At 35.8% G+C, this 24,818-nt stretch overlaps 1 protein-coding gene across 4 annotated transcripts in view; it reads right to left on the reverse strand.

The window, feature by feature from the left end:
- Positions 1 to 24,818, reverse strand: part of LOC109427584 (serine-rich adhesin for platelets) — a 539,771-nt gene that overhangs the window by 466,340 nt on the left and 48,613 nt on the right. The gene's annotated exons all lie outside the window — the stretch shown is intronic.

The raw sequence follows: 24,818 nt of genomic DNA on the forward strand, positions 1-24,818 counted from the left end.
TAAATGCTAAGCAAAAACTATGCAATCTTAGGTTTGGAATTCAATAAACTGCTTCGAGTGCACTGTTGCGTTTATAAATCTACTCGATACAATCTTCGCATCAGATAGCTTGCTCTTTTATATGGCCACATTATCACATACCTTAAATCAAATCTGTCGAGCAGAAAGAATGCAAATTTCCGCCAGCTCCTTTATTGAGCAGTCAAAATCACTCAACCGCAATCGGTCGGTTCGGTTCCACCGTGATATCTTTATGACGGTTTTCTCCTATGTTCTCCACTCGGTAGGTATAGTTGTTTGTTGGCCGTTAGCATAAAAAGTCAATGCAACTGGCGGCGGCGACGCGGTGTGGTGGGACCTCAATGGGCATTCGCCGGTTTATAACTTTGCATTAAAGTTAGGTGATCCATGCAAAACTCGAATTCTTAGGTACCTATCGTCGTCATAAGTTTCCAGTTTGTTTTTCGCTAACAGCCAGCATTGGCAGGCAACAATACAGAAAACTGTGAGCATAATGTTTACCTTCATCAGTGCTATGCTACCAATTTTTCAGGCCCAGCTACCGCCCAGTCCCCTGGTTGCTTTCACGACCCCGATTCGCTGCGCTTGCCATATTCAGATCCTAATTTGGCAGGGCTGCGAGTCTCCGACCTACGCCGATTGGGATTCCGAATTGTGGGGTCTGTGCTGCTGAAATGGAAGCCTATCGATTGTGCCCATAGAATCAACATATAAAAGAATTAATTGAAAATGACACAATTTTTCCAATGTAAGATTGGATTTAATCATTTACCCTAAGAATTTCATACAAGTATTTTTCTTCGTGAAATGTTAATACCTAAGGCGCGGTCCATAAACTACGTAGACTTTTTTTCGGCCATCTCAGACCCCCCCCCTCCCCCCTCGTAGACTTTTGTTCATACAAAATTTTCGAAATTTGTATGGAGCGTAGACTTTGGCCAGACCCCCCCGTCCCCCCTAAGAGTCTACGTAGTTTATGGACAGGCCCTAACAGTTTTTATTTATAAAATAAAAAATTGTCGCAAACACCTTTTTCCATCTGAAATAGAGCGTATCAGCGGACAGCTCCAGGCAGACCTGGTGCGAGGTTACGGATGGCGGTACTCGCAACTACCTTGAACCGTCGTCGTCGTCGTGGTTCAAGAATCGATTGATTCTGTGCTGTTTTGCATATTATCTCTTTCACCTCCACGCCCTGACCTGAAAAATGATCGGACCTTAATCCACACAATACAAAATGAGATTGTTCGATGAAAAGCAATAAATGTTGATGCATTTTGGATATTGGATTAGCACTGGAATATCGACTTCTTTGATAATAATCAAATCAACGTTAGAACTATGCTAAAGCTGGTGGGGACATATTGTGGTGGGACAAAAATTTTTTGCAGGGGATCGAATACGGTGCAAAAGATGCAATACAAAAGAACACCTTTTTCTGAGTCACTCACTATGATATTTTCTAGATATTTAGAATTTTATTTACTTAAAATTATTGACAATTGAGATTCATAAATTAGCTGCCATACAAACTTCAAATGGACACTTAGCGCGCTAGGCATAGTTCCATCATGCCGTTTATAGTGTTGCCACATATAATGCTAAGTCTGCTAAATCCAGTTATTAGGGCGGTGGGGCATGGGAGCCTATGCTTCAACCATCAATGCAATCAAACATTACTCGATTTACAACATGAGTGTTCCAAATATTTGATAGTTGTTCAATCTGTGTGCTTAAAATGTAGCTTAACATATGCAAGCTTCTAGTCTGAATGAATTACGATAGTTCAGTTTCACTTTACTCGGGATTGTTTCAAGCAATCAGTAATAAAAGCAAAAAGCAGAAACAGATAAAACCATTCCAGAATGTTCCTATTCTTTTATAAAATTAAACTATTCCAAAACATCAGAGTTTTCTGTTTCACAATAGAAAACATTTCCCAAACCATTGTATTTAACGTAAAAATAACGCAAAATAGTATGTTCTGTATCACAATAGAAAACAATTCCGAAACAATTGAATCTAATGTGGAGCTAGTAATAAAGTCACTACTATATACATTTCACTTTTCAAACATTTTTAAAACATAAGAATCTTCTAGTGGAGCCCCGACTGTATCGTTTCAACTATCATAAAAAAATGGCTACGCAGTCTTGAAATTAGCAACGTTTCGGCACGGGGTTAGTGTCTTCTTCAGGGGGAAACTAATTTGGTCGTTTTTGGTCTTGTGTTTCGTCTAACTGTAACTGTCCGGTCATTAGTTTGTTTGTACATGACTTAGTAGACTTACGCCAACTGTTATGACTTGCAACGCACAGTTTTCGAAATCGTTGATTTTGCGATCAAAATTAAATAACTTTTTTTAGGTTGGTTCTAGAGGTTTGACGTGTTCTACAAAGTTTTTTTGCATGTTAAATGGCGTCTTCTGATAAAATGTAATTAATGATTAATCCCTCTAGAAGTGAGATAAAAATTTTATTTTCCCAAAAAAGATTTTCAGAGGTTTGACGTCTTCGGCAGAGTTGTAGCCCATAATAAGAGAAAAAACTTCGTAGAACATGTCAAAGCTCCACCTCTGACGGTTTTCGAGATATAAAGCGTTTTGTGCGAAGTACCCCTAAAACTAGTTTTTTTTTCAGTGTAGCTTTAACAGATAAAATCCTACAGTTTTATGACCTTCTACAAACTTGTTGAGGACGTCAAAATACACATTTCTTCTGAAGATGTTAAGTCATTATATCTAAAAACAAAAAAATTATAGGCAAATTTATCATATTTTAAGGTGTACTTTCATCTTAAGTAACTGTTTCCGGCGCAGATGGCTCAGTCGGTAATTGAAAGATTAGACTTTTTACCACCACTTGGGGGTGAAAACCCTCGTGGGCAATAGTGGGAAAGGTAGTTTAAATACATGACAAAAACTAGTTATTTTGCCTGTAATTCAAGAAAAATAAATAAAAATTAATAATTTAGGATCCCGCAGTAATTTTTACTGCATTGCGTGATTTCCAGCAATATTTTACAACATTTTTAAGCATGGTTTATTTATTTGTTTACTTAAATTAGCGACATTTTACACCAAAGGTGCATTCGTGTCGTTTTTGAGCATTGTTTTTACCAAACAGAATATTTTATTCATGCTTTTGAATTCATATTGTTTACTATAAGATGGTCAGGCAATTTCTGATAAAGTTACTTTAAAATTACCTATTTGAAGTTTTTTTGGGGCAATATTCAAGTTATGTCGCGCTAGAAATAGGAAGAAGGAAATATTAAACAGTTCAAGATGTGCATCAAAACACAGGATAGATTTTTTTTTTCATGTTTTTATATTTATATTTGTTGTTTGACTTTTCAACTACGGAATCAGTATCCGAAAATATCAGGAGAAGTTTCGATTCTTCCGATAGCAGATTAACAGCTTTTTCGGTAATCCACGAGTTTGACTTACACATGGGAAGCAATTGAAATATATCAGATATAAATCAATAAAATACAGGGTGTGCCGAGAAATAATGAGATGGTTTTTTTTATTTCAAACATTATTTTTAATCTTTTGACGTTAACCAATTACATGTTTTGACGTCCCATCGTCTGCATCATGAGCTTATTGAAGTATTTTTCATATTTTTAACAGTGCTTTTCAAAAAAATTGCATTGAAAATATATTTTTTTTTTTCAATCAAATTTTTTTTTTTTGATCAAATTGATCATTTGATATAAAATTTTCACCAGGAAATCGTCAAAATATGTATTGAAGAATGTAAAATTACAACTACCTTAAGGTGAAATGGGAGCGCGTCCAGGTGCATTTTTGCCTCGCATTTTCGAGATCACCGATCTCGTCATCCACTAATTGTCCGAAAACGAAAATGCTACTCAATATTTATCACGAGTGAGCAAAGCAAATCATTGCTTTTTCAACACTTTTTGTTGTTTAGATGACGAGATCCGTGCTTTCGGTATTTACAAGGCAGCCATTGTGACGGCCATCTTTGGATTCGCTCATATATGTCCTTAATAAGAACTGCGAAGGTATTTATCAAAACGCATTTGATATTCTAACCACCGGTAGCCATTCAATTCTATGACTATTGGGTAGGTAATCATTCGTTTGGGCATAGATATGTTGTCATAAGTTTGAAGAAATTCATTACTTTTATTTAGAACTAGCTTTAGTTACAACCCTCGGGAACAATATTTTATCCTGATGTTTTAATTTTTAGTGATAAAAATTCACTGGTTTTTGCAAAAACGTTGTAAAATATTGCCGGAAGAAATACAACGCAGTAAAAATTACTGTGAACTTCTAAACTATTATTATTATTTTTTTTCTTGTATTACAGGCAAAATAATTAGTTTTTGTCATGTATTTAAACCACCTTTCCCACTATTGTCCACGAGGGTTTCCACTCCAAAGTGGTAGTAAAAAGTCTAATCTTTCAACTACCGACTGAGCCATCTGCGCCATTTTGCGCCGGAAATAGTTACTTAAGGAGAAAGTACACCTTAAAATACACGGGGAATCGAAACTACTTAAAATCGAGATAAAAAATACTCAAAACTAAGTACTTCCAGAAGACTATCGTTTTGGATACTATCATGTTCTCAGCTTTGAATACTTTTTAATCAACCAGGAAGAACAATCAAAACACTTAGCTTTGAGTAATTTGATAGTTGTCATCTTCGAAAAGTTTATTTGTTTACTTCTCCCACTTCCGAAGTATCCAAAATTGAGTATTGTACTCATACTTAGTTTTGGATGAAAATTTCAGTCGTGCACCATCTTGCCTGAAGTAAATAGATCAAGTTAAGTTTTCAACTGAAAGCTGCCTCGTTGTGGGTAAGTTTTTTGATTTTCATTATTATTAAAATTGTACTAATTGGTATTCATTAATTTTTAGAGCTAACGCCGAGCTGAAACGGAGTATCGCCTGCCCAACTTGGCATGAAAGAATTGTACGCCACTGATGTGTCCGTTGATTGCTGGAACATTTGTATAATCTGCTATTTTTATTAAAACGGTAAGTTGTGAATACTTTACAAGTGGCATACATAATTTAACGTCGCGATTTTGCACCAAAACAGAATTTCCAACGAAGGATGATAACGATGGAAACGGAAACCTTTGCCGGCCACCAGTAGGAGCAACTATGAGATCCGGATAGCAGTATTTATCATAAATAATATTAAATAGAATTGTTACATGAAGTGTATATTTATATATGGAGTATTTATGATAATAATAAAATTGTTGAATGCCATACGATTGCACTTAATTATATACCAATGATGAGAATATTCATCAATTTTCGACAAAATCAGCTCTAGCTCAAGACTTCACTTTGAGTAGTTTTAATCCAATGGTTACTGATTGCACAAAAGTTAAAATAACGCAAACCGAAGTTATTGTGAAATCACTCAAAATTGAGTATTATGCGAATAACTCAATTTTGACTGGTTTTACTTAGCTGTCAAGATGAGTGAAAAGTACTTAATTTTGAGTTATTTCGTTTCCCCGTGTATGATAAATTAATCTATAACTTTTTTGTTTTAAGATATAATGACTTGACATCTTCAGAAGAAATGTGTATTTTGACGTCCTGAACAAGTTTGTAGAAGGTCACAAAACTGTAGGATTTTATCTGTTGAAGCTACACTGAAAAAACTAGTTTTAGGAGTACTTCGCACAAAACGCTCCATATCTCGAAAACCATAAGAGGTGGAGCTTTGAAATGTTCTACGATTTTTGTTCTCTTATTATGGGCTACAACTTTGCCGTGGACGTTAAACTTCTAAAAAAATATTTCGAAAAAATAAAATTTTTATCTCACTTCTAGGGGGATTAATCGTTTATTACATTTTATGAAAAGACGCCTTTTAATATGCAGAAAAACTTTAGCCGAATGCTTTGTAGCAGATCGCAAACTCCATGTCAAGGGTGCGAAAGCAGCTTAAAGCTAGAAATTTTGTAAACCGAATTAACTTTAAGCATTCGGCTTCGAATCCCATTAAATCCATGCATTTTCGCCGTAACATACTTTAAGTTAATTCGGTTTACAAATCCATTTAGTAGTTCGTGATAATCTCGTAACATTTTTATGTTCCTATTGTCACATAATTCTAAGATACTATCTTAGTTATCTTTAAGGCAATTTAACTGCACTGTAAGATGACTTTGCAACACACCAATGATCTTCAATTCAATACATCTCACTAGGATCATTTCGCTTTGACACAATAATCAACCACAAACGATCATCACGGGCAGTGTTGCCAGCAACAGGGATCTTCCCGGAATTCCGTCCAGTTTCCGCAGGAGATATTCCTGGGATTTCCACTGAGATGTCCTAAAGATTTTTTCCACGAAGTTTCTGTATGAGCTCGTGGGCTTCGTGGCCATGCGGTTGAAGGCGTCAGTCTCCTAACTGTTTTGTAAGCCTCAAAGCGTGGGTTCGATTCCCGCTCCAGTCGATGAAAGCTTTTCGTCAAACGAAAAAATCTCCACTGTGTGTTTCGTGTATTGTGCGTTGTCTCATGTTAGTGATCGCTCAGTATGTACAACCTCTTGTTGAAGACGGTGTAGTGTCTTTTCATAAACTTTCGTGAATTTTCTTCTAGTATTTCATTTGGGGTTTCTACAGAAGTCTCAACCGGGATATTTCTTAAAGTTTCTCGCAAGATTTTTTGACGTTTTACTTGAGATTTCTCTTGGAGTTTCTACCGGGTTCTCTTAGAAGATTGCTTTCAGTGTTGTTGGTCTTCTTCTTTGTCTGCTTCTGGGTTTATCGTCCAAACTGGGACAAAGTCTCAACCTCAGCTTAGCGCAATATGAGCACTTCTATAGCTGTTAACTGAGAGATTCCTCTGCCAATGCAATGACCATTTCGCATGTGTATATCGTGTGGCAGGCACAAAGATACTCCATGACCAAGGAAGTCAAAGAAATTTCCATTACGAAAACTTCCTGGATCTACTGGGAGTCGAACCCGTGCATGGTCATGCTGAATACCCATGCCTTTACAGCTGTGGAACTCTCAGAGTTTTCGCAATGATCCTCCTGAGATTAATTTTTGCAGATTTTCTCGAGATAACTTCCAGAACTCTTCCAGATTTCCCAAACGGAAACTGTTCCGAGATTTTGGATGCTCCTTGTTGGATTTCTTTAACAGTTGCTCCCAGAGTTGTGGCCATGGTTCTGGCAGGGAATTTCCAGGAGTTTTTTTTTTCAATACCTTCTGGGATAGCTTGGGAAATTATCTGTAAGTAATTCTTGAAGAAATGTCGGAAGGAATTCAGCTGTATCCTTGGGAAAAATTCAGTGAGATCTTTTGGAGAACAGACGCTCAGCCTACTAACTGGAATTTGTTACCCAAACTTCCCTAAGATTTCTCGCAGTTTCCAAGTGGAACGACGGAGCAGTTGGGATAGGAGTTGCTGGGAAGAGGCTGGCAATCTCAATGGGATCTTAATTACACATTACCCAGCCTTTACCGTGCTGCTGATACATGTGTTAACGTTTACTCTTGTTGGATTAACCAAACAAGACCCGTAATATGATAAGTTCGCAAAAGGTCTCCAAAATTCAATTATAATAAGAAATCGGATCTGGTCCAACCAGTTGGTTGTCTGCATGGGGCGACGATGATGAAGATGATGTTCATGATGACGACAATCGAACCAACTCATTCCAGTAGTGCACCAACCGAAATATATGTGGTAGTTTGACCAAGACTGTTTTTGGGCAATTGGTCAACAACCTTGCGCGCGGGTCTGCTTGACGTGACTTGATTTGCTCGCCAGCAGCGCCGTATTGGGACGGTGCTTTTTTCTGCAGCTGACGAAGTATAACGAGATGGATGTTGAATTGTTCACAGAATGTCTTTGCTCCTGATACCAAACGACAGAAAGCCACCACCACAGGAGGTCCACCGAAATGGGGCGTTTCTTGTTTTTGACAAAACGTTTATGGTAAAATGGCCAACACGCAGGAAACAAAGATGAAAGTTGTTATTTATTGCGAATTTTGATCGGGGGTCGAGAACGGAATGTCTACCTAACTGGTGAATTTATGACTACCAATATGCATTGGCTTAACATTGTGTCTTGGTTTGAGCATTGAAAAATGGGATTAGCAGGTGATAGATGCTGCGTCGATTGTAAGCCGTAGATCACGAACTGGACATCTGGTTGGAGACTAAAAATAGCATATATCCTCAGTGAAGAGACGTAGGTGAAATATGAATTGTTAATTGTATGATATTTCATGCTGTCTCTTGGCAAAATTTCGTGATCGTGATCGTGAACACTTTTAATCAATCTTCTATTTTCTATCTTCTATCTTCTATCTTCTATCTTCTATCTTCTATCTTCTATCTTCTATCTTCTATCTTCTATCTTCTATCTTCTATCTTCTATCTTCTATCTTTTATCTTCTATCTTCTATCTTCTATCTTCTATCTTCTATCTTCTATCTTCTATCTTCTATCTTCTATCTTCTATCTTCTATCTTCTATCTTCTATCTTCTATCTTCTATCTTCTATCTTCTATCTTCTATCTTCTATCTTCTATCTTCTATCTTCTATCTTCTATCTTCTATCTTCTATCTTCTATCTTCTATCTTCTATCTTCTATCTTCTATCTTCTATCTTCTATCTTCTATCTTCTATCTTCTATCTTCTATCTTCTATCTTCTATCTTCTATCTTCTATCTTCTATCTTCTATCTTCTATCTTCTATCTTCTATCTTCTATCTTCTATCTTCTATCTTCTATCTTCTATCTTCTATCTTCTATCTTCTATCTTCTATCTTCTATCTTCTATCTTCTATCTTCTATCTTCTATCTTCTATCTTCTATCTTCTATCTTCTATCTTCTATCTTCTATCTTCTATCTTCTATCTTCTATCTTCTATCTTCTATCTTCTATCTTCTATCTTCTATCTTCTATCTTCTATCTTCTATCTTCTATCTTCTATCTTCTATCTTCTATCTTCTATCTTCTATCTTCTATCTTCTATCTTCTATCTTCTATCTTCTATCTTCTATCTTCTATCTTCTATCTTCTATCTTCTATCTTCTATCTTCTATCTTCTATCTTCTATCTTCTATCTTCTATCTTCTATCTTCTATCTTCTATCTTCTATCTTCTATCTTCTATCTTCTATCTTCTATCTTCTATCTTCTATCTTCTATCTTCTATCTTCTATCTTCTATCTTCTATCTTCTATCTTCTATCTTCTATCTTCTATCTTCTATCTTCTATCTTCTATCTTCTATCTTCTATCTTCTATCTTCTATCTTCTATCTTCTATCTTCTATCTTCTATCTTCTATCTTCTATCTTCTATCTTCTATCTTCTATCTTCTATCTTCTATCTTCTATCTTCTATCTTCTATCTTCTATCTTCTATCTTCTATCTTCTATCTTCTATCTTCTATCTTCTATCTTCTATCTTCTATCTTCTATCTTCTATCTTCTATCTTCTATCTTCTATCTTCTATCTTCTATCTTCTATCTTCTATCTTCTATCTTCTATCTTCTATCTTCTATCTTCTATCTTCTATCTTCTATCTTCTATCTTCTATCTTCTATCTTCTATCTTCTATCTTCTATCTTCTATCTTCTATCTTCTATCTTCTATCTTCTATCTTCTATCTTCTATCTTCTATCTTCTATCTTCTATCTTCTATCTTCTATCTTCTATCTTCTATCTTCTATCTTCTATCTTCTATCTTCTATCTTCTATCTTCTATCTTCTATCTTCTATCTTCTATCTTCTATCTTCTATCTTCTATCTTCTATCTTCTATCTTCTATCTTCTATCTTCTATCTTCTATCTTCTATCTTCTATCTTCTATCTTCTATCTTCTATCTTCTATCTTCTATCTTCTATCTTCTATCTTCTATCTTCTATCTTCTATCTTCTATCTTCTATCTTCTATCTTCTATCTTCTATCTTCTATCTTCTATCTTCTATCTTCTATCTTCTATCTTCTATCTTCTATCTTCTATCTTCTATCTTCTATCTTCTATCTTCTATCTTCTATCTTCTATCTTCTATCTTCTATCTTCTATCTTCTATCTTCTATCTTCTATCTTCTATCTTCTATCTTCTATCTTCTATCTTCTATCTTCTATCTTCTATCTTCTATCTTCTATCTTCTATCTTCTATCTTCTATCTTCTATCTTCTATCTTCTATCTTCTATCTTCTATCTTCTATCTTCTATCTTCTATCTTCTATCTTCTATCTTCTATCTTCTATCTTCTATCTTCTATCTTCTATCTTCTATCTTCTATCTTCTATCTTCTATCTTCTATCTTCTATCTTCTATCTTCTATCTTCTATCTTCTATCTTCTATCTTCTATCTTCTATCTTCTATCTTCTATCTTCTATCTTCTATCTTCTATCTTCTATCTTCTATCTTCTATCTTCTATCTTCTATCTTCTATCTTCTATCTTCTATCTTCTATCTTCTATCTTCTATCTTCTATCTTCTATCTTCTATCTTCTATCTTCTATCTTCTATCTTCTATCTTCTATCTTCTATCTTCTATCTTCTATCTTCTATCTTCTATCTTCTATCTTCTATCTTCTATCTTCTATCTTCTATCTTCTATCTTCTATCTTCTATCTTCTATCTTCTGACATCTGTGACAGAAGACAAAGACACATCAGAAGTTAGATCGAAGTCAGAAGACATAAAGAAGAATTCTTAAAAAAGAAAATAGAACAATACAAGAATATAAAATAGGAAATTAGAAACAGAAGTAAAAGAAAGAAAGAATCAATTAGAAGACTGAAGATAAAAGTGAGAAGATTCTTCAGCGAATCGTTCAGATTGATTTCTAGTTCCACCCAAAGGGCGCCCGAGATCAATTTCATGGCCAACAACGATCGAAGAGAGCATCGTCCCCGAAAAGGTACATGATCGTGTAACTGTGACTCAATTTGATTTATGGATCATTGTTTTGCGCGTCGTCGTCGTCGTCGTCGTCGTTACTTGTCTGGTTATTTTGCCAATACTATGGATCATGCGTGGAGACTTCAAGACGGACGACTAGAGGTGCTGCAGCCGTCAGCCTCGGAGCATTCATTACCGGTAAATATCCCACACACGAGTACGACGGGCGAGCGAACAAGCGAGCATCCAACGACGATGATGGGTCTTGTAATACCTTCTCTGCTAGCAGAGCTGCAAAATTGCAGTAGAACACACGCAGCCTCTTCCTTCCAGGGATGGATAATAAAGAGTCGATGGTACTTACTCTAACTTCCACTTGAAAGCGATTAAATCTTCGCTGTTTGAAGCCATTTTTCATTTTCCATTTGCCATCTAGACGAGCGCAAAATGCCTCATTACGATTCTTTCTTTTGCAATCATGGGGTCCCAACTTTCCCTGTTGCGTCCCACTGAAACGGTATGATATGATTTTATTTTCAAAACTTAGTAGGATTATTGCTTCTACAGTCGTCAATCGTCCACACATTCTTCCACAATGCTACTATTTATTTTAAATAATTTCTAGAATTCGGACAGTTTGATCAGGTATTCCTTTGACATTTTTTTCTAGAAATTCTATCGGTGATTCTTTATGGGAATGTTCCGGCCAATTTCTTACAGAATTCTTATAATATTTGTTTGAGAAATTCGTCCGAAACCTATAATTTATCTTTAGGGATTTTCCGGAAATTTCTCTCAAAATGCTTCACGAAATTTCTTTAGTAATTCCTCCAGAAAATTGTTTGATATTTCTTGGGAATTGACAAATTCTCAAAGATCTAATGACGATTTATTTGGATTTTCTTCAGAAATTTGTGCAGCAAATATATCAGGAGGTTTTCCGACAATTTTTAAGGGTTTCTTTCAGCAACTTTTTTCAGGAATTTAACCAACAATTTCCTCAGGAATTTCTCAGAGAGTTTCCTCAAAAATTCTTCCTGAAATTTCTTTTTCATTTTGTGTATTTCTATGATTTCCTCAATCAATTTATTAAGAAATTCTTCTGGTACCTTTTTCAAAATTTTCGGAAGTTTCTTTTATAATTCCTTCGGAAGTTTTAACGAAGTTTCTTTCAGCATTGTTTTTCTCCAACAATTTCTCCAAAATTTCTCAGACAGTCTTCAAAAATTCATCTCGAAATGTCTTCACAAACTTCTCAAGTAGTGCAATTTCCCAAGACAAATTTCTTCTGTACATTTTTTATGATCTCCTCCATCAATTTTTTGAGAAACTCCTCTGGTAACTTTTTTGGAACTTACTCCGAGAAATCCTCCACGAGTAGGTTCTTTAAGAATTCTCTGACAGTTCCTTCAGGAATTTCTGTGACAGCTTCTTTAAGAATTCTTGCAGAGATTTCGTTTAGTAATTTTTAGGCATTTCTCCAACATTTTCTTCAGAAATTTCTTCAGAAATTTCGTTGGTAGCTGCAATTTCCTAGGGGTCTCCAGTTAGCCTAGTGGTTCAGGCTACGGATCGCCAATCGGGAAACGGCGGGTTCGATTCCTGTTTCGGTTGGGATAATTATCTCGACTCCTTGGGCATCATTGTACTTGCCTCACAATATCCAAACTCATGCAATGGCAGGCAAAGAAAGCCCTTCAATTAATAACTGTAAAAGTGCTCCAAGAATACTAAGGTAGGCCAAGTCCCAGTGGGGACGTATAGCCATAAAGAAGAAGATGTAATTTCCTAAGACAATTTCCTTCTGTATAATTTTTTTATGATTTCCTCCATTAATTCAGATCAACCAGAAACTCCTCCGAAGTTTCCTTCACGAGCAAGTTCATCATAAATTCTTCGACAATTCTCCTATAAATCATTTGGAATCTTCATGATTTCATCTGAAAGTTTCTGTTAGAATTCCTCCGGAAATTTTCAGAGGTTTCGTTCAGAAAATTATACATAAATTTCATCAGGAAGTTCATTGACAGTTTTTTTTTTCAAATTTTCTTTGGAAATTTCTCCGGTAGGTGCAATTTATCTTTCCTTCTGCATGTTTTTGTTATTTCCTATATCAATTTATTAAGAACTTCCTCTGGTCACTTTTTTGGAAATTCCTACTAAAATTCCTTGACGAGAAGGTTTTTCAAGAATTCTCCCACCATTCTTTAAAGAATTCTACGGCAATTCCTCCAGGAATTCCTCTGGAAGTTTTTTTTTTTAATTTTTAGTGTATCTTTTAGCATTTTTTATGAATTTATCAGGCAGCCACTTCTAAAGTATCTCACAAAAATTTCTTCACAATTTTTTTTGGTGAGACAATTTCCTTCTGTATATTTTCTATGATTTTCTCCATCAATTCAATAAGAAATTCCTCTGGTAACTTTTTCAGAATTTCCTCCAAAAATTCCTTCACGAGCAAGTTTTTTTTTAAGAAATCTCCGACAATTTTTGAATAAACTCTATAACAGTTCCCTCAAGTATTCCTCCGACAGTTGCTCTTAGAATTCCCCAAAATTTTTAAATCGTTTAGCAAATTGAGTTGCAAATTCAAATTAGAAAAAAATCCGCTGGTATTTTTTTTCAGAATTTCCTCCGGAAATCCTTTTACGATCAGGGTTTTAAGAATTCTCCGACGTTTTTTTTTTTAATAAATCCTAGGAATTTCTAGGAATTTTAGGTAACCTCCGACAGTTTCTTTTGAAATTCCTCCGGTAATTACTTGAGAAACTTCTCTGGTTATCTCTCAAGGTATTTATCTGACAAATTCTTCATTAAATTTTCCGGTAATGCCTTCAAAAACTCCTTCGTGAATTTCCTTATGGCAATTTTTGTAGATTTTCTCCAGTAATTCTTTTAGAAATTCCTCAGAATATTACTTTGAGAATTCCACCACAATTGTCTTCTTGAATTTCTCAAGCAACTTGATTAGACATTTATCCAGCATTTTTTTTAGGAATTTGTCCGACAATTTCTTCAGGAATTCGTAAAGTGAACTGTTTTGAAATTTCTCAGGAATATTTTTATTATTCCAGCAGTTTATTTCTTTTTTTTTTTTTCATGCCATTCATTTAGGACTTCTCGACAATATTTTAATGCATTTCTCCTGAAATTTCTTTGGGAATATTATCAGGAATTTTCTGCAAATGTATTCATAAATATCTTCCAAACTACTCCAGCACATGTTTGCAAAATTACCTCAGGCTACTATTTTGTCAACTCTTTCCAGGAGTATATATTTCAACAGTAAGTACACTTTGCTGAAACAAAATCCTTCTATATATTTTTTTAATTTCTTTCAAGAAGGTTTTTTCTGAGCAGGTTCTTTAAGAATTCTCTAACAATTGTTTCAGGAGCTTTACGACAGTTCCTTCGGGAATTCCTCGGACAGTTTTATTTAGAATTCGTCCAGCAACTTTTAAGGGATTTTTTCAGCATTATTTTTAGGAATTTCTCCAGGAATTTTTCAGGCAGTTTCTTCAAAAATTCCTCCCGAAATTTCTCTACATATATCTTCGGTAAGTGCAATTCCCTTAGACAAATTCCTTCTGTATTTTTTTCACGATTTCTTTCATCAATTTAATAGTAAATTTCTCTGGTAACTTTTTCAGAATTCCCTCCGAAAATTGCTTCTTGGGTAAGTTTATCAAGAACTCTTCAAAAATTCTTTTAGGAATTCTATGACAGTTCCTTCAGAATTTTATCTGTAAGTTACTGTCAGATTTCCTCCGGAAATTTACAAGGGTTTCGTTCAGCATTTTTTTATGAATTTCTCCAACAATTTCTTCAGGAATTTCCTAGGCAGTTTAGAAACAAAAACTTTACAAATTTCTTCGGTAAGTGCAATTTCTTAAGACTATTTCGTTCTGTATATTTCTATTAAAAAATCCTTCGGTAACTTTTTTTCGGGATTTCTTCCGGAAATTCCTTCACAATTAGTTTTTTTTTTTTTTGAAGAATTCTCTAACATTTTTTATTATTCCTAGGAATTTCAGAAACTCACCGACAAGCTTTTTTTTATTTGCAGGCAAAGAAACTGTTTTGGTAATCTCTCTAGGTACGACAATTCATACATTCTCCGGAAAACCTCTAAAAACTCTTTTGAAAATTTAGTTATGGCCATTTTATTCATGAAATTCAAATTAGGACTCCTCGAAAATGTTTAAGACATTTCTTCAGCAATTTATTAACGAATAAGTGTAGAATTAGCATAAGTAATGAATCTTCTTGAAAATTTCTTCAGGTATTTGTCTAGGAATGTATTCATAAACTTCATCCAAGCTTCTCCACGATTTTTTTTGCAGGATTTCCTCAGAAAACTTATTTGTTTTATGTTAATTTCTTCGGTAATTCCTCTGGAATGTCCTACGGAAATTCTCAATCAATTTTTTGGGAATTCCACACAGGATTCCTTGAATCATTTGCATTTTTATATTGTTTTTGTTTTATGAAATCTTCCTTCAATTCCTTTGAGAATATCTTTAAAAGTTCTTCCAGTAACTCTTTTCGAAATTCATTCAGAAATTTCTTAATTATCTGTCAATTTCTTCAGAAATTCCAATAATAAGTATTTCTTAGGAACTCCATCAAATGCTTTGCTAGAAATTTCCTAAGAAATTCCTCAGAGAATTCATTAGGGATCGGAAACATCCTAAGGAATTCTGCAGAAATTCCATAGACAAGTTTTTGGGAATTTTTCTAACAATACATTGAGAAATTCCTCCAAGAGTTACCTGCACAATTCTTCTGGTAATTTCTTTTTCCAGCAATTGTTTTCTTGTTTTCCTTTTTTCTCCAGGAATTTTTCCGTTGCTAATCTCTTGCAATTCCTCCGACATATGTTTTAGAAATTCGTCTTGTCATTTCTTTACGAAATTCCCGGCATTTTTTTCAGAATTTTCTACCAAAATTTATTTGAGAATTTCTCTGATAATTTCTGGAAAAAAAATCTAATTATTTAAAATTTTCATCAACAATTGCTTTTGTGAATTTTCTATCAATTCAGTTGGGAATTCTATTAAGAAATTCCTTGACAAGTCCGCCAAAAAAATTCAAGATTCCTACTGATTTTCTTCAGAAATATGCAGACATTTCATCATAATTTCCATCAGAAATTCCTCGGACAGTTCATTTTTGGAAATTGTCTGATAATTCATTAAGAAATTCCTGTGTGGGTATCCAGTTAGCCTAATGGTAAGGCTTTGAATCACCAATCCAAAAACGGTGGGATCCATTCCCGTTCCGGTGGGAAAAATTTCCCGACTCCTCTCGACATAGTGTACCATTGCCCTTCCTCCTCTCCTCTCCTCTTCTTGGCGTAACGTCCTCACTGGGACAAAGCCTGCTTCTCAGCTTAGTGTTCTATGAGCACTTTCACAGTTATTAACTGAGAGCTTCCTCTGCCAATGACCATTTTGCAAGTGTATATCGTGTGGCAGGCACGAAGATACTCTATGCCCAAGGAAGTCAAGGAAATTTCCTTTACGAAAAGATCCTGGACCGACCGGGAATCGAACCCGTCACCCTCAGCATGGTCATGCTGAATACCCGTGCGTTTACCGCCTCGGCTATATGCCCTTCCTCGCATTATACAAATTCATGAAAAAGCAGGAAAAGGAAGACCTTCAATTAATAACTGTGGAATTGGTCAAAGAACACTAATTTGAAGGCAGGCCAAGTTTCAGTGAAAACGTCGAGCCAGAAAGAAGACATTCCTCCAAGAATTACCTAAGGAAATCTTATGGTAACTTCTTTTTCCAGCAATTTTTTAGTGAAATTTCTCCACCTTTTTTGCATATTTTCTCCAGGAATTTATCTGTTGGTAATCGCTCGAAATTCTTCCATATTTTATTATAAATTCCTCTTGCATTTTCTTTTCAGGTTTTTTTTTAATTCCTCTGCTAATTTGAACATTTCTTTTTGGAAATTCCCTTAGAAACACCTCCGACATTTGATTCGAAAATTCTATTTCAAAACTCCTAAATTCAGGAATTCGTCCGAAATTTTCTTTAGGAGTTCATTTTTGTAGAAAAGAAATTCCTAAAAGAATCCTGGAACGGATTTTGGGAAATTCTTGTTTGGATTTGGGGAAGAATTCCCTAAAGGAGGTGCAACGTGCAATCACCGTAGTGTGTCACATACACGTCGCCAACGATTTTGGTTTTGTGCCCGATCACACCACGGTCACGGCACGGTGGCTTTGGTTCAAGGTGAAGCCTTGAATTGTGGCCATGCGAAGTTTCCGACGGGTTTATTGAGGCTTCCAGGGAGATTTCAAGACGTTCCTAGGGGTGTCAGCGGAATCTCCAAAAGTTTTCATAGGGATTTCAAAGCGTTTCTGGGGTTACATGAGGCTTCATGGACTTCCAGGAGAGCTTCAGTAGGGTTTCAGAGGAGGAATCAACAGGTTTCAGTAGACACTAAGGGAAGTCTGAGAAGGTCTCCGGGATTTTTCTTTGTATTTCAAGGCATTTAGAATGGTTTCAGGTGCTTCAGAGCATTGCAATAAAGTATGAAAGAAGACTACGAGACACTCAGTGGGTCTTGTAAAGGGTTTCAAAGCGTTTCAATATAGATTTCTGAGGGTTTCAAAGGTTATCAGGGGGTATCAAGAGGCTGCAGCAGTTTTTAAGGGAAGACTATACGGGTCTCAGCGAGGCTTTCTTACCCCAATGTCAATCAGTGGATTTCAGGAGTTTACGTTTTTAGTAGAGTTTAAGGAGTATCTACGAGAGCCTCAGGGTCTGTCTGAAGGGTTTCAAGGCGTTTTAAACTCCCTAGACCTCCTCGCCCCACCTCATTGCCGTGAACCCTTTTTGAACATAACCTGTAAGTCCTGAAGCTGCTCCGAGAACAATAAGAATTCATATAGGTAACCCGGGTAGAGGTAAAATACTGACGATCAAAACATGATATTGGTTTGATTGATATAAGAGATAAAAGATCTGAAAATAATATCTGAAAATAATATCTGAAAAATGTTCCTAGAACATCTGAACAATATCAAAATTTGATATTTCAAGATCATACGAATAGCTCGCTGCTATTGGTTAGATCTTACAAAATCTAAATATGATTTGATGATGATGTTTCAGGAGTAAATTTTTGATTTTATTTTTAGATCTTTTATCTCTTATGTCAATCAAACCCATATCACTTTTTGATCTCCATATCAAAATATGCTATTATTGAGCTCTTTTCCTCTACTCGGGAATTGTTACCTTAGGAGTTCCCTAAAGGAAATATACCTAAAATTGGTGTCCCATTTTTCATCTCCAGACCATCTGGACCTTTTCCTCTACTCGGGAATTGTTACCTTAGGAGTTCCCTAAATGAAATATACCTAAAATTGGTGTCCCATTTTTCATCTCCAGACCATCTGGACCATCTGACTAGTATTCAAAAATGGTTTCAACTTGCTGCACATTTCCTGTACCAGTTTGGCAATCACTGCCTTGCACAATCTCTAAGGAAACAACCCGCGTCAGATCGGAGACGTGGTTCACCTACGCATTTGGGTTCAAATACTGTGTCGTCGTCGTCGTCGTTGCGAGTGTTGTCTGTTCGACGCGGAGACAACATGAAATGCATCTCCAACAACGACGCGACGTGACCCGATGCGGTGCAACGCAGCCAATAAAAACTTCTCTTTCACAATTGCATCTCTTTAGTGCGCTTTATGGTGTATATCTCTTTCGGATTCAAGGCGGTGGTGGGACGTAAAAGGTGGGCCAAGTCTGTCTGAGAATCGCATTAAAAAAAATCAGTAGCAGCGAAATGGCCTCCTAAATGCGCGCAATCTGAGGGAAAATATGGTGCTTATTATTTTATGACCGACGTGTAAAAGTGGTGCAGAGGGAAATCAGCGTCACCGTTTTGGGAAGAGTACGTACTGTCAAGCCAGGCTAGTCGGGAACGAATGGTGAAAGGGATGATCAAACGGTGTGATTTATGGGTGTTATGCGATAGGTTTGATGGATACCAGGAATTACCATTTACGACACTCGGTATTGGTGCTTAGGTTGACAAATTGTGAAAAGAGGGCGTAGGTTTGTAAGGAATGTCTATGATATGGCAGTACTTGCAAATTCTACTCTGTTACTCATTAAAACCTAATAAATATCCCCAGTAGCCAGATGTTCATGAAAGAGAGTATGTACTTTATGAACTAATCCAGTTCATTGGGAGCGCCTTTTGCCTTCCAATTCTATAGTCTACTTCGTATGAGCCTAGTCTAGTCTAGTCTAGTCTAGTCTAGTCTAGTCTAGTCTGGGGTCTGAAATTCGACCGCTACCCTACATTAAACTTTTTCTCTGGATTTACATTAACATGCCTTTGATAATGTTTCATTTTGTGGATATAGTGTTATATTTCACGGTATTCATTTCATAAATTGGAATTCATAAACGTACCAGTCACGATCTGCAATTTACGCAACATATCTATCGGTTACTGAACGTACATGTAACAACTGTTTTCCTCGTAACACCAATCGCTTCCGGATGTGTATGACTACTAAAACCACTCCGCTCACCGATGATGGTGGGCCGCGAAAAAAAACCTAATCTGCTCGCACCATATCTTGGTCTAACTTACCTCCCTAGCTAGTGAGCTAGTTAATTGATTATAAAGTAATTCGCGTAAAAACATCTCTCAAGCCGAGAAACTGTGGGTGGCGGAGCTGCTGCTGAGCTAATACCTACATCCGTACCTACCACAACAACAACGGCGGTAGTGGCGCGAAAAAAAAAACGAAAACGAACGACAGCTTCACCTTTTTGCAACACCCTCTGCTTGCCGCCATTTACGAGGCTTATATAGAGGCACTTTGTTGCAAAGTGTAGGTAATTAGATCATCACTTTTATTAGACTAGCCGCCGAAAGTGTGGCACACTTCTCTCTTCCACACGACTGACACATGATGACGGAAATGTCTTTACCAGGAGCAACTATTATATTTGTAGCACGTCTATTGGTGGGCTACGAAGTTGAGCAATAAATTGCGTGGTCGAGCGTCTGTCGAACGGGAAAGAATTTGTGTTATGCAGCTAATCGCAAAAAAATAGCTCCATTCCAATTGAACCTCCGATACCAATAACTTCGATTCGAGGAGATGGCTCATTATATCCATCTCATAAAATTTTATCACAGCACCGAGGATGGCGAAAAGCAGAATGCATTTCGAAAAAACCCTTGAAACCCTTCAGATGGATAAGAGCGAAAATTCAATATTCTGAATAAGGGATGAAAAAAGGTGCAAACATATTGGGGTTCTCATTAATGTTCAGAATTTTGTGATAGTTTGAAAATCCATTGAATTATCATTTCCCAGCTAAATTTCACATAAATCAAACTTATTCCAATTAGGGTAATTTTCCAATTGTTGCACGGCTAAAAATTCGCCAATTATTGCACACCTCATAAGGGGCTGTCCATAAACCACGTGGTCATTTTTTTGGGACTTCTCAACCCCCCCCCCCCCCCCCCCCCGCGTGGTCATTAGTCCATACAATTTTTTTTTTCTTCCATACAAAATGGTCATTGGCCGAACCCCCCCTCATGACCACGTGGTTTATGGACAGCCCATAAGAATAACATGGAGTGTGCAACAATAGGCGAGTTTTTAGCTGTGCAACAATTGCAAAATTACCCTAACTGTTGTGCAGCGACGACCCTGTAATAAACTCAAGCGAACTTGCCTAACGTACAGGCGCTGTGAAGTCGTGTGCGAAATTCGACTATGATAATAATGAATTTAGGCCGAGTCTAAATGGGTGCAAATTTTGCAATATGATTTACATATTTAATCAAAGTAGCCTTGTTGTTTTTACTTGAAAACTTGTACCCTGCACAGATAAAAATAATGAGATTTACACGTCATGTAAACTTCAGTTAAATCATGTAAACTTAGTGTTATGATGGTTTACATGATATATCATGTAAATTTGTGTTATATTTCATGTAAACACACAGAGTCATGCTGAATTACATGACATATAATGGAAGTTTACATGATATTTTATTACTTTTACATGATATGTAATGTAAACTCAAGTGTAAACTTCTGTGATATCCCACGCTCCAATAATGTGCATCAAATGACACAGAATTTTACACTCTCTTTTCGATCTGTGTGGTACGAATACCAAATCCAAGTAACATTTTGATGACCAATTAGTTTTGTAAAGGTTTTGAAAGGCATAAAACCAAACACTTTTTGCTATGATGGTTTTAAAGCCCACAGAAAAAAAATTGTAATTAAAATTCAGCGAGAAATCATGCACATAAAGGGAATGCTAGATTTAGTGCACTTTTATATGAAATATAATGTAAAATTACATTACCATCGTGTAAATTTCCGCCAACCATCGCGTAAACCATCATGGACTCCACCCGGTTACGTGACTATTAGCGGAAATTTACACGATTGTAACGTAATTTTACATGATATCTCATGTAAATATGCACTAACTCTAGCATTCCCTTTATGTGCATGATTTATCGCTGAATTTTACATGAATATTTTTTTCTGTGCCGGAATCGTCCGCCATTGTTCTGTTGTTAATAAGATGCAAATCTCATCTTCTACTTCATATTATTGATTAGAAATTTGAACGTTCATTTGCTCACTTGTGGTGCACAATCGATTAAAGTTTCAGCTACGTCAGTGCAGTGGAAATTGATATTTGCTTCTTCAAAATCGCGAGGCAAATTGTTAGAACGAGAAGGAAAATAGGAAAAAATACACATCGTCCCGTGCGGCCGTAAGGTGAAACGGAACGCCGTTTTATTTTTCCTATCTTGCATCTCTTTTTAACAATTTCCCTCACGATTTTGAAGATGGTAATCTCGAGTTCTATCGCACTTAAGATGCTGGGAAACAATCAGCATATGCACTGCTAGTGAGCATGCAAAATGATAGGTTTTTTGTTCCAAAATATGAAGTAGAATCTGAGATTACCATCTTACCAATTTCCATTAAAATACACATACTAGATGCTAGTTTATCTTCTCCATGTGTTCGTTTGAGTACTGGCCAAGGGCTATCACGTGTGGCCAGAGTCGTAGCGCGGTCTTATTGCACCCTTGGCAAGTATCCACATTGCCGCCCCATGACGATTCGATATTATTAATTTGCAAAAATTTGTAGCTATTATTTTTTTCAAAGTTTTTTAAATGGTGGATTTTGGCGTTTCAAAGATACAAATCCTCCAGATTTTTTTAAATTTTCTTAGTATTTTCATCCGTGTATTTCTTTTCTAATTTCAATGGAAGTCGTACATTTTTTTTGGCATATTTCTTTTATACGAGTATAATACGAAACGAATACATTTTACATTTGAAGAATCTCACTCAGACCAGCATAATAATTATAAATGACATAAATTTCTTCAAGAAATCCTAAAACTTTTTTTTCTTACTGGATTTTTTGTTCAACTCAATTTAGCTTTCAAAATTTTTTATGAGAGTTTCGGGGGTTTTCAGGAATTCCCAAACGATTAATTTAACCAATTCATAAATAACTTTTCCAGAGGTTTCTTCGAAGAGATATCAGCAAGAATACCCAATTGAATTTATGGAACAATTCTTGTAGGAACTCCTGTGACAGTTCCTGCAGAAAGGCCTGAAGAAATGCTTGTAAGAATTTGTGGATCATGTGGATGTGAAGCATTTCTGAACAAATACTTGGAAGAATTTTTGAAGGTATTCCTGAAAAGTTTCTTAAGGAATCAGAAACAGCAACAGATTTTGTAAAATTTTGGATAAATTTCTGAAAGAATTCCAAAATTATGATTTCCTGGAGAAGTTTATGAGAAATTTTCGAAAAAAATGGAATGAATCAATAGAAGATTTTCTAAGCAATGTGAGAGATATCTTCTTTCTAAAGGAAGGTTTTCTAGAAAAAATCCTGGTAGAATTTCTGAAAAAAATTTCAGAGGCATTACAGAAGGATTCCCTGGAGGGGTTTCTGAAGGAATCTCTGCAGGGTTTTCCAAAGGAAACCATGAAGGACATACTAAGAAAATGTTTGGAAGGGTTTCTATGTAATCGCTAAATATATTTTTGCAGAAATCTCTATAGGAATTTCTAAAGGAAACTCTGGAAAATTTCTAAAGAAATTCATTGAAGATTTTCCAGAAGAAACCCAGGAAAAAATGCTGGATAACTTCCTAGAAACTTCCATGGAGGAATTTCTAAAGGAATCCTTCGAGAAATTTCACAAGGAATTTCTAGAAGAATTTTTGATTTAATTTTTCCTTAAAGAACCCCTGAAGGAGTTTCTGTAAGAATTGCTGGTGAAATTCAATGAGAATTTTTCAAAGAAATTTCTAGAGGACTTTCTTAAATCAAGGTTAATACGATTTGAATGGAATTTTTGAATGGAATGTTCGATTTACCCAAATAAACATTTACTGGAAATAACAATGGCATGCACTTAAAAAGCATCATCTGAATATATGCAATTTAAAATACTGTTTATTAGGACTGTTCAATATTTCAACAAATTCTTAGTGAGAATGTTTCAAATTTTTCCAGGAAAACTTTTGTTAGAATTACAAATCCATATTGATTTTAAAAAGCATATTAAGGTTATGAAAAATTAAAATAATTTCTCAAAACATGCTAGATAGATACCCGAGCAAAGTCCAACAACAAAATTACAGCAAATCGAACACATGATTTGTATTCAGCAACAAATTGATATCACATTTTGATATCATTTTATCTTTACTTAATTTGATTTCAAATCTTGCTTTCGGTTTGCTGTCATTTTGAATTAATGTAAATATTTAGTGTTACAATAGTTTTTAAATCGTTTAGTAAACTATGTGAAGTAATTCCAGGGATATATCATTAGTGCAATTGTATTATTGCATTTAGGATTTTATATCAACCGAAAAACTCTACATTTAACGATTTTTCATTTTTCTTGCGCTGATAACAAAAACAGTTATCAATTTGCTATCATCGATAGCAGGAATGGTTTTCAACTTGCTGTCACAGGAACATTTTTCTGCTCTCATTTTTGATGTTTTAACCGTTAAAACGACCAAAACGACAACATCCTGAGTTATCAAAATTTGCAATATCACAACATCAAAATTAGTTTTCAATTTGCTATCAGACTTTGCTCGGGTAAACACTCAAAATAATATAGCGAAATCTGTATTTTTGATAGTACGGAAGAACGCAAAAAACTTACGATCAATTATGCCCTGCTCTGCGTGTGGCCATTCACTATTTGGAATTATGACCTGATGGCAACACTGATCGATCTACATAAGACCGTCCATTAACTAGGGGCAGGGCCGGATCTAAGGAGGGGGCCAGGGCCCCGGGCTTCCACATTTTAGGGGCCCCCACAAAAACCGTTTTTGCTTATTGAACCTTTTGCTCAAGTATCGTAAACTAAGGTGTAGTTGATCAGTGGGGTGAACCTGATCACTCAATTACCCGCGGATATTAACTTTGAAGAAAACAACAATTATTTTTTAACCATCCACAATCCAATGACGTAACATTAAAATGGAATGGTAACTTCCTTTAAAGTCGATATCCGTGGGTAATTGAGTAATCAGGTTCACCCCACTGATCAACTACACCCCAGTTTACGGTACTGTTAAAAAACAAAGAAAACTTTATTTGCTCATTGTATTTGTACCTCCGAGGGGCCTCCACATCCACTCCGGCCCCGGGCCCCCACAATCCTTAATCCGGGCCTGACTGGGGGTGTTGCTAGTTATCCAGTAAAGGATCGATAGCAGATAGAAATACGTGGTCTGTGGCAAAGTTGTTCGGAAACACCAAAATATTCTGGAGATTCTTTAATTAGGTTGATTATTCCGTCCG

The sequence above is a fragment of the Aedes albopictus genome, chromosome 2, assembly GCF_035046485.1.
Source record: "Aedes albopictus strain Foshan chromosome 2, AalbF5, whole genome shotgun sequence".
NCBI lineage: Eukaryota > Metazoa > Arthropoda > Insecta > Diptera > Culicidae > Aedes > Aedes albopictus.